The following is a 12,933-nucleotide window of genomic DNA, read 5'->3' as shown; positions in this document are numbered from 1 at the left end:
AATTGAAATTTCTGAATCATCTGACATCTCTCAACGTTGCTGTAGTCACGTTAAACAGCTCTTCTAGGGGCGCCTAAACGTGAATGCGTTTACTAAAAGCCTGGTGTCTTTTGCGAATAAGATGCACAAGCAGACCTGGAAAGCATTACAGGAAAACACTAACGTAGCATTTCATATGCAGATTCATTCGCAGTCACACACAAAATATAAGCATACCCCATAAAAATGTAATCAGCAGAGTCTGCTTGTATGTCGTATTTGTATAGTGATGCGAATAAGACGTCCGACGTTAGCAGAATTGCACGGGACCTGGCAGCTCACTCACACCAGGCATCTCGCAGTGCATGGCGTATTGAGGCTAGATGTAGGACACATCTGTATATTCTTCATGGGCTGGAATTCTAAAGCTGGGCTTATCTCCTGTTTGCGTCTTAACTGTTCGGGGATAGGACAAGCCTGTCTGCTTGGTCAACTACTTCCGCCACCTATCTGGACTTTGTAAAAAAGGTCATGTGTTTTATTTTGGATTGGATTGATCCCTGTTTATTTGAAAGCAGATGTGTCCACATTCCAGTCTCATTGGCATTCTTAAATTAAGCTAATGGGTTTCAACTATACTCTGTCTCAGGGTTTCTAGCTTTGTTTTTCTGTTAAAAATAACTAACATCATGTTCCAAAGAAATATTTTATCAACATAACGAGGCGATTCAGAGTTGGGAACAAAAAAAAACAAAAACAAAAAGTTGTAACTTTGCACCTGATCAAACAATGCTGAAATCCAAGGTGTACACATGCATTTATTTATTTATTTTTGCATGTAGGGTAAAATAGGATTTTGGTTACCTACGGGTAAATCCTTTTCTCGTAGCCGTAGAGGATGCTGGGGTCCATATTAGTACCATGGGGTATAGACGGGTCCACCAGGAGCCATTGGCACTTTAAGAGTTTAAGAGTGTGGGCTGGCTCCTCCCTCTATGCCCCTCCTACCAGACTCAGTCTAGAAACTGTGCCTGAGGAGACGACATACTTTGAGAGAAGGAATTACACAGATAGTGGCGAGATTCATACCAGCTCACACAACATGCAAACCCGGCCAACATGCCGAAACAATTCAGCAACAGCTGAAACAGTAAACAACTCAGAACTTACCTAGGAACCAGGTAACACTGATCTATAAAAATAAAAAATGCAGGAAAACAAAGCGCTCGGCGGGCGCCCAGCATCCTCTACGGACTACGAGAAAAGGATTTACCGATAGGTAACCAAAATCCTATTTTCTCTTACGTCCTAGAGGATACTGGGGTCCATATTAGTACCATGGGGATGTACCAAAGCTCCCAGTACGGGAGGAGAGTGCGGAGGCTCCTGCAACACTGCTTGACCAAACTTGAGGTCATCAGAGGCCAAAGTATCGAACTTGTAAGACTTGGCAAAGGTGTTCGACACAGACCAAGTAGCAGCTCGACAGAGTTGCACCGCCGAGACACCCCGGGCAGTCGCCCAGGAAGAGCCCACTTTACGAGTAGAGTGGGCCTTTACGGATTTCGGACACGGCAAGCCTGCCGTGGAATAAGCATGCTGGATAGTGAACCTGATCCAGCATGAAATCGACTGCTTAGAAGCAGGACATCCAATTTTGTTTGGATCATAGAGGACAAACAGGGAGTCAATTTTCCTAGGGAACGAGCCGTCCTCTTCACGTAAATCTTCAAAGTCCTCACTACATCCAAGGCCTTTGAAGTAATTGAGGAGTCAGTAGACACTGGCACCACAATAGGTTGGCTGATGTGGAAAGCCGACACAACCTTAGGTAGGAACTGTGGAAGAGTCCTATGTTCTGCCCTGTCTTCATGGAAGATCAGATAGGGACTTTTACAAGATAAAGCCCCCAATTCCGACACGCGTTGTGCAGACGCCAAGGCCAACAAGATGACCGCCTTCCACGTGAGAAACTTGAGACCAGCCTCCTGTAGAGGCTCAAACCAAGCTGACTACAGGAACTGCAACACCACATCCAGATCCCACGGAGCCGTAGGCGCCACAAAGGGAGGCTGGATGTGCAGAACCCCTTTCAAAAAGGTCTGAACCTCAGGAAGAGCAGCCAACTGTTTTTGGAAGAAGATGGACAAAGCAGAGATCTGAACCTTGACAAAGCCCAGTCTCAGTCCCATATCCACCCCTGCTTGCAGGAAAAGGAGAAAACGTCCAAGTCGGAACTCCACCGCCGGAAACTTCTTGGCCTCACACCAAGAAACATATTTCTTCAAAATGCGATGGTCATGCTTAGACGTTACCCCCTTCCTGGCCTGTATCAGGGTAGGAATGATCTCACTCGGGATACCTTTCCGAGCTAAGATCTGGCGTTCACCCGCCATGCCGTAAAACAAAGCCGTGGTAAGTCTTGATAAGCGAACGGCCCCTGCAGAAGCAGATCCTCCCGAAGAGGTAAAGGCCGTGGATCTTCCAGCAGAAGATCCAGCAGATCCGCGTACCAAGCCCTCCTTGGTCAGTCCGGAGCGATGAGGATTGCCAGGACCTTTGTTCTTCTCACGAGTTGAAGAACCCTTGGTATCAGAGGAAGTGGAGGGAACACATACACTGACTTGAACACCCACGGAGTTACCAGTGCGTCCACCGCCACTGCCTGTGGGTCTCTTGACCTGGAGCAGTACCGCCGTAGCTTCTTGTCGAGGCGTGAGGCTATCATGTCTATGTGGGTAACCCCCCACCAACCGGTTACCTCCTTGTCAAAGTCGAAAAATATTGCAGTACACACATCACGTACAAACTACACACAGATGGCCTCCGTGCGCGTACTTGCTCTGCCATGCGTGCGCATATTCGCAATTTGCGTATTGTCGCTCCCGTGGACCTGCGTATTAGCGCGTGGTATGAGTATTTACGGTAGAGTTTGTGAACGCATGGAAAAGCCATCAAAACACATTACATATTTAATCCAAATAGTGCACATTTTACACATAGCCTCCCTGCATCACAGCAGCAAGTTACAGCAGTTTAAATGGTTTCAGAACAAAGGGATTCACCTTTACAGGATAGGAGGGGACAGAACAAGGTTATAAGGTGGTGTTTGGTATCCAGCTGTAGGGTATTTTGAGGGTAATATTCCGGTGTTGGTTTGAGGAATTTCGCATGTTCCTGCGGATAGTTATGTGCAGGAGCAGAATATAGATATAAACTGTATTTACTGTACATTATGTATGCGGCGGGAATCCAGAGGAGACCACCCACAAGAGCAGTTGGAACAGACATCGCCGACCTATTCAAACCGACCTATGACCTCTCCTGTACTGTAAATGACCATCCCTGTGTACAATGGACAAAGAGATTACAGTATCCATTGTGTTAAGTTTTGGAAGAATTGTATAAAGAGAGCCTGCTGCAGGCCTGGTCTGACACAAGACTCACAAAGTTATCTATCAGATGACAGAGGACCAGATCTGGGTAGCGCGGCGAATCCACTCACGTATGTACCATTGATTGTAGCCATTATTCTGTTGTATTGTTTGTATTGTAACCCCCTTTCAGCAATAATACGCTGTGGTGTCGGAACCCAGTGGTTTAATTACAGACTGGTGTCGTGTCTTCCTTTCCCTGCTACGGTTTAAAGTGTATTAGTATCGCATTGCATTGCTGTATAAGGTTTAAAGTGTATTCATTGGGTGTGTACGCGCTGTGTGTACTTTGTACCGTCAGCGCGGCGTTTGTACGCAAAGTCCGTACACGGTACGGGACTCTGTACGCTAACAGCGTGAAAGGTGCGTAGAGTGTGTATTAAGTTTAGCAGCCGCAGCGGCTCCAGGGTAAAGTGTATTTAAAGTGTGTATAAGGTATAGCTTTTCATTCCTGTTGATAAATCAGCATTATCAATTGGGGGCGTCGTACGGTTTGAAAGAAACTGTGTTGTGTTTAGTGAGCAATTATAGTTAATATTGCTCACATTTATAGAAGTTGTGGGATTTGTGCTATTGCGGACGTACGGTTTTGTACACGTGTCTCGGACAAAGTACAGGACTGCGGACGCAGCGTAAGAGACACGCACGATCGCGTGTTTACGCAAAGTGCGTAAGAATACGGGCGCTAAGTACAAATTACACAATAGTGTCGTTTAGTTTAAAGGTGGGACAGTAGCCACGCTACAATAGCACAAAACTGCTCGGTTTCCAAAGATTAGTATAAAACTTCTTGTTCAAACTGTATTGCCTCTGGGGGAAAAGCTGCTTATCTGAATGAATCATAATTTTCTGTACAGAAAAGACAAAGTGTACTTGAGTGAGCGAACGGAGGAGTGAGTGAAATTCGAACCCCGGAATACGGGATCCAGTCGTTTGGTAGATCAAGTGAGTGGAAGCTTGGTGGCGTGAGATGGCTTACTCACGTTAGTATAAGGTTTAATACGCAAATTGTGAGGTGATTTGTAGAGGAGCGTGATAGCGCATTGTATTGCGAAGTATTGAAGTAAAAAGGTTTTTTTGGTATTACGCTCCGGACTGAGGGTCCCAGTTTGTACAACGACCCGTGGTCATACGGCAGATAAGTAACAAGTACCTATACGCTGTGCGATTGGACTGCGCGTTTGTGGGTGCGATACATAGCGCAACGTGATATCCTTTTACAAGCTTTTGTTTAAAATCGCGGTATCATTAGCACTATGTAGAGCATACGCAAGCGTGATTTGTGTATAATAAAGTGCATAGGGAGTTTTCGCTGGTCTCTCTCAGGAAAATCTCCAACGACCGATACTTTACTGGAAAGGATAAGTTATTCCTAAAAACTTCCAGTAAATATAGGTCAGATAGGGCCCTAGGTTGAGTACATTGCCTTCGCTATCGACAGTGTATGGTAGTACTGGCCAACGTTGGCGTGAGTGGGTGAAAGCGATCTGAGAACTTTCACCGTCTATTCATATCGTGCATTGGGGATTGCGTAAAAGGATAAAGTCCGTGATGGGATCCAACTGCACAAGCGGTGGACGTTTTGTAACCAGGGTTCAGGTTGAAGAGCAGCGGCCCAAGGGGTCAACGAGGTTTGTTATGTGTGGAAAATATGGTTCACACACGGAAAACTTTTTGTCTGAATGGGTACGTATGACTGACAAAGATAGGGTACCATTCCCTAAAGTGGGCAGCTTTGAACCAGAGGTATTGCAGAACTTAATTTATTTATTTATTTATTAGCAGTTTCTTATATAGCGCAGCATATTCCGTTGCGCTTTACAATTAGAACAACAATTATAGAACAAAACTGGGTAAAGACAGACAGACAGAGGTAGGAAGGCCCTGCTCGCGAGCTTACAATCTATAGGATACTTAAGGATAAGGATATGTCTAATAAAATCCAGGAAACAAAGGATTAGACATACAGATTGTTTAAATTTATGGCAACAGGAGGGGGATATACAGAGGGAATTAGCTTGCGCAGCAGGTTCCAAACCTAGCAGGAAAATAATGGCGACCGCACCACCACCACCGTATATTGTGGGGGAGAAAGTGGCTACAGACAATGGCACATTGGTACAAGATAGGAGAGTAACTGATACATGTACTAACGCCAACCCTTGCCAGTTGTATCCTGCTTTAAATTTTCCCCAGGACTACGGGAAGATGAGCCCAGCACGATATCGGCACTCTCTCTAGCAGCCACCATACAAGACACTCAGGTGGGGACGGCTCAACCAACAAGAGCAGTAGCAAAACCCCTTAGCGGAGGGAAAAGTGAGGTCGTGTCCACAGGTAAGTATGGTACCATACATTATGCAGAGACAATAGCACCTCACATTATAGAATCAAATCAAAATTATGTAATTGAATGAAATCCTGTCAGGGTGATTGCAGGCCCCAATGGGAGGACTGACGCTCAGGGAGTAACTCCCATCAGGAACATTGCCATGCATTCTCCTTGGTCCCGGGCAGAGTTAAGGTCAATTATGTCAGAATTTCCCGATCCCAGAAAAGATCTAGTCGCATGCCAGAGGTTCATTAAAGAGTTAGGTAACGCCAACTAACCCACAAACAAAGATTGGCAAACAGTGCTACGGGTATGTTTACCCTCAGATATTGACCCCGCGAAATTCATAACCGATTGTAAGTTAGACGCAGAAGTACCTCTCACTGATGAATACACTCAGGAGAATGTACGGCAAATCAATCTGCAATTAGGAGTATATTTCCCTACTGTTGTCAGATGGAATAAAATCTTTTCCATAACACAAAAGGAAGGTGAAACGGCATCCGAATATTTCCATCGAGCATTGCAGGAAATGGCTAGATACACTGGGATCGAAGACATTAAGGACAATGTACATCACAGGGAGGTAGCTGTTTCTGTATTAATGGACGGGTTGAAGGAGACACTGAGAACAAGGGTACAGACCTCTCTACCGAACTGGAGAGGTATCTCGGTGGCTGCATTGAGAGAGTCCGCGGTCGAGCATGATAGGAACATCATTAAGCACAGGGAGTTACAAGGGGAAAGGCTGATGACAGTGAGTATAGACGCACTTACAACAAAGCCACATCAGCCGAAACCCCAGACCCCTGATGGTAAGTCACGTGTAGTAACATGCTATAAATGTCAAAAGGTAGGACATTACTTGAGGGAATGTAGGATTAAAGGTACACATAATGTATACCGACCCCCTAGACCAGGATATGAACCTCACGACAATGCACATACTTGGGATCAGGGACCACGTAGGAGGAATTACGAGCCACACGCAGGAGAAACAAGGAGGGACTGGCAGGCCTCCGAAAACTCACAGCTACCCCCCTCACATATCATAGCTGCCAATGCGCTGCGGGAGGGTCTCCCCACACAATAGGGGTTGGGCCACCTGTAGTCTGCAGCCAGTGAAGTTGATTGCTAGCCTTGGTTGATGTAGCTGGTGTACCATTACCTTTTCTTGTAGATACAGGGGCGGCCAGGTCAGTGTTAAATTCGACAGTAGGTATAAAAACCACGGGTAAAACAATTTCGGCAATGGGAGTAACAGGAACAGCGCAACAATACCCTTTGAGTAGACCGGCAGAGGTTACGATAGGGCCCTTGCAGACCAAACATTCTTTTCTGTTGGCTGCATTGGCTCCGACTAATCTACTCGGCAGAGATTTATTGTGTAAAATGCGGTGTGTCATATATTGTACTCCTGAAGGGGTCTTCTTGGATATACCTGAGAACCACGTTCAAGAAGTGCAAGATATATTAGACACCCCTCAAAGGCTAATGTCGCATTCTGCTGTTATAGACAAGTGTCCATCAAAGGTAGAGGAAATGATCTCACAAATACCGGGTTCCCTTTGGACCAAAGATGGACAAGACACTGGATTAATGGCGAATGTAGCTCCAGTAGTAGTACAAGTAAAAGATGGTAGGATAGCTCCAAAAATCCCTCTGTATCCTCTGAAGCCAGAGGTAGAATTAGGAGTGTACCCCGTCATAGAGCGGTTACTACAACAGGGCATCCTAGTCAGGACGTCCAGCACTGCCAATAGTCCCATCTTCCCTGTGAAAAAGAGTGGGGGGAGGGGTTACAGGCTAGTGCAGGATCTAAGGGGGATAAACAAGACAGTCGAGAGCCAATTCCCCGTAGTGCCCAATCCAGCTGTCATCCTTATGCAAATTCCCTCTACTGCAACAGTTTTCACTGTCATCGACCTCTGTTCTGCCTTCTTTTCTGTCCCTCTGCACCCTGACAGCCAATACCTCTTCGCTTTTACATACAGGGGAGTACAGTACACCTGGACTAGTCTCCCCCAAGGTTTCATTGACAGCCCGAGTATCTTCTCCCAGGCCTTGCATGACTGTTTACAATCCTTTCAACCTGAGAGTGGATCAGTGCTAATACAGTATGTCGATGACTTATTGTTGTGTTCAGACTCACTCGAATCGTCCTTGAAAGACACGAAACAGCTTCTGTTTCATATTTCCCAAACGGGACACAAGGTTTCAAAGGATAAGTTGCAGTTGTGCCAGACCAGGGTAAAATATTTGGGACATTACTTGACTCAAGGACTTAGACACCTCACCGCTGATAGAATACAGGCGATTCGCGACATGACTCTGCCACAAACTCAGCAACAGATCCGCACTTTCCTTGGAATGTGTGTGTACTGCCGAAACTGGATCCCAGGGTTCTCTACACTGGCTTTACCTTGGCAAGAAACGGTCTCTTCGAACAAACCAGAACTGGTCTCGCACACAGATGAGTCCGAACTGGCATTTGAGAGACTCAAACAGTGCCTATCACAGGCACCTGCATTAGGCATGCAAGATTATGAGAAGCCATTCGAATTGTACGGCACGGAAAGTGCTGGGTGTGCGACAGGTGTCTTAACACAGAGACATGGTGATGCCAGCAGACCGGTAGCATACTACAGTGCACAGTTGGACACCGTAGCAAGTTCTCTCCCCACATGCTTGCGAAGTGTTGCAGCGATAGCTTTGCTAGTAAGTGAGGACGTAGTGTTAGGACACAACCTGACCATCCATACACCTCATGCAGTATCAGCCTTACTAAACTCCGCCCAAACCAGACAAGTCTCATCCGCTCGGTTTACAAAGTGGGAATTATCACTGATGGCCCCTGTAAACATCACCATTAAGAGATGCAGCACACTAAATCCTGCAACTTACTTGCCAAGTGTGCCTGGACAGGCACAAAGGGTGGAGGATGAGAATGATGGTGAAGGAGGATTTAGTGCAGACACTGATACGCATGATTGTATGGAATACCTGAATCAGACTTTCACTGCAAGACCTGACATCAGTGACAACCCACTGGAAGGAGTAGACTTTACCTTCTACACTGACGGTAGTTGCCACAGACAGACAGAATCAGGAGACTTGTGTACTGGATATGCAGTTGTAGACGACAGAGGTATCATAGAAGCTGAACCCCTGGGCCCACCGCACAAGTTGCTGAGTTGGTCGCCCTAACAAGAGCGTGTGAATTGGCCAAGGGTAAGTATGCTAATATATACACAGATTCTAGGTATGCCTTTGGAGTGGTGCATGATTTCGGGGCCCTGTGGCGCCTCAGAAATTTCATGACGGCAGCTGGCACACCTGTAGCGCATGCGTCCCACATCAAAAGGCTTCTAACAGCGATACAGGAACCAGACAGAGTGGCTGTTATCAACTGTAAAGCACATACTTACAACCAAGACCCAATTTCAATTGGTAACAGCCGGGCAGACGAAGCTGCTAAATCAGCAGCCTGCACCCTCATACAAACGAACATCACATCACTGATGACATTTAACACGATCAACACACAACAATTAATTGAAATGCAAAATTTGTGTTCCCTACAGGAAAAGGCGGTCTGGAGGTCAAAGGGGTATGGCCAGGAGTCCTCAGAACTGTGGACAGGTGGACAAGGTTAGCCGGTGGCCCCCAGAGCATATCTTCCAAGCTTAGCTGAGGCGGCACACGATCTGACTCATCTGAGCAAAGAGGGTATGTGTAAGCTGGTGAGAGCCTACTGGTGTGCGCCAGGATTCTGTTCTCATGCAGGTAAGAGAGCAATGACATGTTTTACTTGCTTGAGGAAGAATATTGGTAAGTCAATACCAACAGAGCCATCCCATATCACCCCGACAGACGGACCTTTTCAGGTAATACAAATCGATTTCATGCAGTTACCACTTTTGTAGAAATTTAAAATATGTGTTAGTTTGTATTTATGTATTTTCCAATTGGGTAGAAGCGTTCCCAGCTGCCACAAATACTGCTACGTTCACTGCAAAGAAAATTGTGCAGGAATTTGTGTGTAGATATGGTATCCCTAGAATAATTGAAAGTGATAGGGGTACCCATTTTACAGGTGAAGTCTTTCAGGTCATGTGCAAACTGATGGGAATTAATAGCAAGCTGCATACTCCGTACCGACCACAGGCGAGTGCGAAGGTGGAGAGAATGAACAGCACTATTAAGAACAAGCTGAGCAAAGTGATGGCTGAAACTGGATTGTTGTGGCCAGAAGCGTTGCCACTAGTGTTGTACAGTATCAGAACCACCCCCAGGTCTCCCCTTAACCTATCACCTTTTGAAAATCTTTTTGGTCGACAACCTCATGTAATGATAGACCCCCAGGATGATTTGAAATGTAATAAGAAGTGACTGTGAGATATTTGGTTGGGATGAGCCAGCAGCTGAGAAATCAACAAAGAAATTTAAAGCTGGTGATTCCTGACCTACCGAACAGTAATTGTCATGACACTGAACCTGAGGATTATGTAATGATTCGAAATTTCTTACGCTCAGGTTGCCTCAGACAGGTGGGAAGGACCATACCAAGTCTTGCTAACCAGCACGACAGCATTGAAGGTCGCCGAGAGAGAGACTTGGGTCCACTTGTCCCACTGCAAGAATGTCGCTGACCCGGAGAGAACTCGTGACAAAGAGCAGAGTGTAGAGAACCTCTTATCACTGGAGTGTCTGTTCCGGGAAGGTTGAGAGGCAGGACTGTTGAAGGGCATCCGAGCACAGATCTACAATGGTTGTTGTATCATTTTTTTTTTCTCATCTCCCCCTCCATTTTCCTCTCTTTTCTCCTTCTTATTTTCCTCCTTTCCACAAATGAAATGGATCGATCACAAGAGACTGCGTTTCGGGTTCTGTTAGTAATTCTGGTTTTAATCAGGACAGTTTGTTTTGGTGAGGGCCACAGAGAGGTCGAGCAGGGATCTGGAATGGTTTCTGATGACGAGAATGAATTTGTATGATCCCAGGAGCGGCACATCGCTCAAGTAAAGGCTAGCATCAGTAAGTGCTCTGGTAGTCAGGGAGCTCGGAGGCACTGTGAGGGGTTATTGTCTGAGGAAAATTGTATCTGCAGGAATTGTGAAAATATAGTCGAGGATGGGTACATCCAAAGATGTCAGTCCAACCTTAATATCGACATGGAATGTCATCCGTTGAGTGATTACCACTCACTAGTGGGTAAGGTCTTAAACCAGACAGAATGCTGGGTGTGCTCACAAGTACCTCAAGGTCAGAGCAAGTCAGGATTGGTACCATACCCTTTAGCAATAGATGAGGTACTCGAATTACGGGGTGGGAGACCGGTGGACAAGAAATTCAATATTTCTAGGCCCCCTAGTTTGAAGCTCCACCAGTATCATGTAGACAGGTCCTTATTGTGCTTTAATATTTCCAATTACCTAAAACCAGGAAATTGGGAAGTGACGTGGAACAACCAGACAATGACCTTTTCACACAGAGCTGATAGGCTACCCATAGACTCTGAACTTGTACGCCAAATAGCCAAAAGTGGGAGGTATTATCGGTATAGGTATACTCGTGGAAGCAAGACCATGTGGGTTGGAAAAGTATCGCCAGGGTATTGTGCCCATATCATCCAGCCTGATACTTGTACTGAGCAGATGGGAGAACTAGGGATTGATTTCTTTACTTGGAAAGTTTGTAATATGGTGATGTCATACTTTGTGCCCTATGTTCTCCCAGATGATGCCTATTTCATATGTGGGAGGAAGGCGTACAAGTGGCTTGCCCCGAGCTCAGAGGGATTGTGTTATATTGGGAGAGTACTGCCAGAGGTCATGACCATAACCCATGATAAGATGAAAGACGTTCACCGCAGTGCTCAGACTCCTTATACTCATACTCACTATGAACACATCATCAAGAGACACCTCATAGATAGGACGGAGCACACAGCCTCTGATTTGAGCCACGAATCCACCGAGATTTAGTTCCTTCTCGCATTAGACATCACCCGTACAGCCAGAGAAACTATAAATTATAGGTATATCCATGCACTAGCAAAATTGATAGATAATATCACTGAAATGTATGACGGCACCTTCAGGTATGCGGGAAGGGAGTTACAAACCTACAAGAAGGAACTGATCCACACAGGATGGTCCTTAATTATGTCACAGCCGTGACAGGTGGGTACTGTGTTACTCTGGCAACTCAATATGGTGTGAAGTGCTGTACATATATCACGAACAGCACTGACGACCCCACGGAGATCATCGATCAAAAGATGGACGATATCTTGCAGTTGAAGTGGGAGTTCAGGAGGAAACACAACCTTACCTTAGCGATTGTGAGTAATGAACTGACCGGCTGGGTCTCATGGTTGAACCCACGCAATTGGTTCTCAAGTTTAGGAGAGTGGGCTCAAAATGTCATCATGAGTGTAGGGAAGTTTCTCCTTTGTATCCTGTGAGTCGTCACAATTATTGGTTTGATATTTAGGTGTGTTCGAATTCTGACGCGGCGCAAGCATGGCACAAAATTGATGAGTCTAAGGAGCAAGGGTACTGCTACAGCAGCAGATTTAATTCACGACCCATCCATAGAGACAGTGATATGATAAGGATTGCAAACTAATTTCATGGCCTGTTTCGTTCACCTGTTTTCCTTTTGTCTCCCCCTCTGCCCAGATACATCCATCCGGAAAAAGACATCAGCATTATCCAAAATGTTTATGTAAATGTATTTTTATATATGTGTCTTATCTTCATCTCTGCAACCTTCAGTTAATGGCACACATAGTCGACAGGTGATATACACATATACTAGCACTCACATAAGTTTCCCCCTTCATGTATCATCAACTAAATGTGCACCCCATTTGTTGGAATAAGAAGCCGAAAAGAGCTCGGTAGTGTTTGTTGGCCCACTTACAGACCCTTAATACAGGATAAGAAGGATTTAATGTATACTTTGCAGTACCTCGAAGCTTATTTAGAACATATACGGCACAATGATACATGCCCCTCAGACATGGATTCATAAATACATGCTTTTTACTATCCCACAAGGTCATATTTCCCACCTACAACTCTCCCCTGACCATCCAAACTTCTGTAGATATTGTATAGATATTTTTCTGTTTATTGATTAGATAGTGGCAGTTATTGGTGACTGCCAAAGGGTGGACTG

General features: G+C 45.6%; 1 protein-coding gene across 1 annotated transcript in view; it reads right to left on the bottom strand.

Annotated features, from left to right (window-relative positions):
- Positions 1 to 12,933, bottom strand: part of RAD51D (RAD51 paralog D) — a 278,198-nt gene that overhangs the window by 19,214 nt on the left and 246,051 nt on the right. The window lies entirely within an intron of this gene.

Source organism: Pseudophryne corroboree, chromosome 2, assembly GCF_028390025.1.
Source record: "Pseudophryne corroboree isolate aPseCor3 chromosome 2, aPseCor3.hap2, whole genome shotgun sequence".
Classification (NCBI taxonomy): domain Eukaryota; kingdom Metazoa; phylum Chordata; class Amphibia; order Anura; family Myobatrachidae; genus Pseudophryne; species Pseudophryne corroboree.
The sequence above is the reverse complement of the archived record's forward strand: the minus strand, read 5'-3'. Positions and strand labels throughout refer to the sequence as shown.